The following is a 4,684-nucleotide window of genomic DNA, read 5'->3' as shown; positions in this document are numbered from 1 at the left end:
TTCAAAATGGCAATAGCCACGTTGGCTTTGTTAAGTGCCGAAAAACTTACTGGAGATAATTTCGCAATATGGAAACATATGATCACGATAATCCTAATCATCGAGGATCTCATATTCACTCCCACGGAGGTTTGTCCACCTATTCTAGCTCCGAATGTTGCTCAAAATGTCAAGAGGCATACGAGCAATGGACAAGGGCAAATGAGAAGGCTCGAGCCTACATCTTGGCAAGTCTTTTTGAAGTCTTGGCCAAGAAACATGAGCCTATGGTCTCAGCGCGTGAGATCATGGAATCTCTGCAGGGGATATTTGGACAACCATCTAAACAGCTTATGCATGAGGCTCTTAAATACACATTCAACTCCAAAATGCAAGAAGGCACCTCTTTTCGTTAACATGTGCTTAACATGATGATCCACTTTAATGTGGCAGAGTTGAATGGGCCTACCATCGATGAGGGCAGCCAAGTTAGCATAATCCTACATTCTTTGCCAGAGAGCTTCCTGCACTTTGTTAGCAATGTGATTCTTAACAAAGTGAAATATAACCTTACAACTCTCTTCAACGAGTTGCAGACTTACCAATCTTTACTGAAAAGTAAGGAGAGGCAGAAGGGTGAGCCAAATGTTGCTTCATCCTCCAGGATGTTCCATGGAGGTTCGACCTCAGGAACGAAGTCTGCATCTTCTACTTCTAACTCTACAAAGGGGAAGAAGAAGAAGGGTGGTAAGGGAAAAGGGAAGGCGCCTGCTAATCCACTTCCTGTCGCCCCAAATAGGCGTCCACAAGTTGCTAAGGGAAAGTGTTTCCATTGCAACCAAGATGGACACTGGATGAGAAACTGTCCTCGGTATTTGAAAGGGAAGAAAGTAGCCAAGGCTAAGGCCAAGGTAGATAAAGGTAAATGTGATTTACTTCTGCTTGAAACTTGTTTAGTGGAAAATGATGATTCTACCTGGATAATTGATTCAGGTGCCACTGACCATGTTTTTTTTTTCATGGGATTAGATCTTGGCAACAACTAAAGGCTGGTGAGATGATGATGCGAGTAGTCACCAGGCACGTTGTCTCAGCTGTGGCAATGGGAGGACTCCGGTTAGCTTTACAGAATAGGTTCCTTATTTTACATGATGTATATATTGTTCCTGAACTAAAGAGGAACCTTATTTCTATACAGTGTTTATTGCAATGTAAATATACTATCTTGTTTAATGTGGATAAAGCATTTATTCATAAAGATGGTGTTATTATTTGCACAGCAAATTTGGAATCGAATTTATATGTGCTAAGGTTGTTAGCCATTAATTCCCTCCATAATACTGAATTATTCAGAACTTTTTTAACTCAATTAAAACGTCGATAAATTTCTCCAAAAGAAAATGCCTAACTTTGGCATCTTCATTTAGGGCACATTAATCTCAATAGGATTGAGAGATTGGTGAAGAATAAACTTCTAAGTGAGTTAGAAGAAAATTCTTTACCAATGTGCGAATCTTGCCTTGAAGGTAAGATGACTAAACGACCTTTTACTAGAAAAGGTTATAGAGCCAAGTAACCTCTTGAGTAAGTACATTCTGACCTTTGTGGTTCTATGGATGTGCGAGCCCGAGGTGGCTATGAGTATTTTATCAGTTACACTGATGATTACTCCAAGTACGGGTATGTTTATCTTATGCAACGGAAGTTTGAATCCTTTGAAAAGTTCAAAGAGTTCAAGGCTGAAGTTGAAAACGCATTGGATAGACAGATTAAAACACTTTGATTAGATTGAGGTGGAGAGTTTTTGGACTCGGCATTCCAGAACTATTTGATAGAACATGGAATCATTTCTAACTATCAACTGAGGTGTAGAGAGGAGAAATAGGATCTTGTTTTACATGGTTTGCTCGATGATGAGTTATGCTTCCTTACCGGACTCTTTTTGGGGTTTTGTAGTGGAGACTACAGTATACATACTCAATTTTGTTCCCTCTAAGAGTGTTGCAAGAACACCTCTGGAGTTGTGGAATGGGCGTAAAGCTAGTTTACGTCACTTTCGCATTTGAGGTTGCCCTGCACATGTGCTTGAGACTAATCCCAAGAAGTTGGAACCATGGTCGAGGTTATGCCTCTTTGTAGGCTACCCCAAAGGTACACGAGGGGGTTATTTTTATGATCCGATGAAAAATAGGGTGTTTGTTTCAACAAATGCTACTTTCCTGGAGGAGGATCATATAAGGGAGCACAGTCCATGAAGCAAAGTCGTGTTGCGTGAGCTTTCCAATGAAACTACTGAAACTTCAACAAGAGTTGTTGAAGAGCCTAATACATCGCAAGAGTTGTTGATGGGAGTTCATCCAGTAGGTCATTTCCACCTCAAGAGTTGAGGGAACCTCGACGTAGTGGGAGGGTTGCAAACCCACCCGTTCGCTATCTGAGTTTCACGAAAATCCTAACTATGGTAGCAGAAGGCGACATTGAGGTTCTGTTGTCTTATAAGAAGGCAATGGAGGATGTTGACTGGGATGGTGACGTTGATGAACCTTGTGTTTACAAGTAGATCATCAACGCTTTAGTAGTCTACTTAGTGTTGTACGTAGACAATATCCTCCTCATTGGGAATGATGTAGGTCTACTGACTGCAGTTTAGGACTGGCTAGCGACCCATTTCCAAATGACAGATTTGGGAGAGGCTCGGTTTGTTCTAGGTATATAGATCTTTTGGAATCATAAGAAAAAAGTGCTAGCACTATCTCAGGCATTGTACATTGATAAGATGTTGCTCAAGTACTCGATGCAAGACTCCAGAAGGGGCCTACTGCCATTTAGGTATGGAGTCACTTTGTCTAAGGAAATGTGTCCTAAGACGCCTCAAGAGGTTGAGAAGATGAGATGGATCAGTCTAACCCAGGCCCTTTTAATGTTGCTGACCCATTTACGAAGGCTCTAACGGCTACAGTGTTTAACGGTCACCTACGGAGCATGGGTCTGTAGGATAGCCCGCGGTTGAACTAGGGCAAGTGGGAGATTTTCTTGTACTGGGCTTTTATGCCCTAGTTTTTTGTACACCTCACTTCGCTTTAGGATAAGTGGGAGATTGTTGGGTTGATGCTCTAAAGTCTCATGTCCTGTAGTTTGTAAACAGTATGTACGAACACTTGAGTTGTTAATATATGATATTTACTTCATATCTTATATTTTTGCTCAGTTACTTGTTTTATTTGCTTTACCACAAACCAATAAACATAAAATCCCTCGTTATCTGTATGTGGCTCAAGCATGTATGTGGTGGCATACAAGTAGATCATGTCTTGAGTGATAACCAATATGATCTGTAGTATATGGATATAGGAGGGAAACCTTATCCTGGTAACACTACGGATGCAGCCTGCTTTGTGGAATGGTCACAAGTGTTATGACTTGTAACAAATGGTCTGATCTTGATCATTCGTGTTGGGGACATGCGAGCGGGGGCATCCTATTCAAAGAGTTTGTATAAGACCTAACCAGGAAGTGTTAATGTCTCGTTATATAACACCGTTCATGACAGAGACTTCACTTCACTAGAATGACCATAGGTAACATGACCTCAATCTTGAGTGAGTTGGGAACTACTGCCATTGAGAGTGGTCCTTTGATTTATATGGGTGCGAGTGGCCAGTTCACCGATTCAAACTTACCATTTTGGGGATTCGTCTGATTTGGGAGCTGGACCTCAGCTAAACAAGATGAAATTCACTCCTTTCCCGAGGCAGGGGTAAGTAGATAGATAGCTCCCTTAAGGGCTGATTCCAGGGCTTGAACGATGTGGCGCCACACATCTTCTCTTGGCCTGAGAGATGTTCACACATAGTTAGACTATGTTGTATTATTCATTAGAGAAATAAGTGGTACTTAAGGAGTGAGATGTAACTATAGGGGTATAACGTTAATTTGGCCTAGCTGTACTTACGAGCATCTGTGAAGGGTCATCGTACTCATGATTGGTCATATCTGATGGACACAGAAATATATCTGTGGTAAGAAGAGTTTAGTTGTTGGTCTTTAGTGGAATGCCTGACAGTTAACGGATGGTGGATCTTGTGGCTAAAGAGTTTAGTCAGCTATTCATGGACTGTTGGAGCTTCGAGCCACGGGTCTATTAGGTCCCCTAGGTAGCTTGGATAAAGTCGAGAACCAGTACTGGGTTAATTTGAAATGTTCAAATTGACAAGAGGAAGTTCGATTATATATGATATAATTGAACTAGTTAATTATATATGATATAATTGGCTAAATGTATGAGATACATTATTTTGGAGGAAATTAGATATAAATATGATTTATATCAAGTAGAGGAGAAAATACTATAATAGATATATGATATCAAACTATAGGATAAAAATATAATATGATTATATTTATTAATTAATTAGTTGGTTATTATATGATAATTAACCCAAAAAATCGCGTTTGGACGTGGGTTAGTGGGATTGAGTTGGTTATTGTAATCGATGAAATAAAAATGAAAAGTGTTTTCATTTTTGGATCGTCCGTCAATCGTCCAAAGAATTCGTAAGAGAGCGTGCTGGTGATACTAAACGATCGCTTAAACTTTACGAGAGACTATACGATAGCTACTCTCCGTGTAAACGATCGTCCACTTTGCGCCTAAACGATCGTACATTGTCGACTACACGATTGCATAGCTTCTCTAAACAATCGT

Source organism: Benincasa hispida, chromosome 4 (genome assembly GCF_027475165.1).
Source record: "Benincasa hispida cultivar pf3 chromosome 4, pf3_genome.v1.1, whole genome shotgun sequence".
Classification (NCBI taxonomy): Eukaryota; Viridiplantae; Streptophyta; class Magnoliopsida; order Cucurbitales; family Cucurbitaceae; genus Benincasa; species Benincasa hispida.
This window is presented reverse-complemented; position numbering follows the sequence as displayed.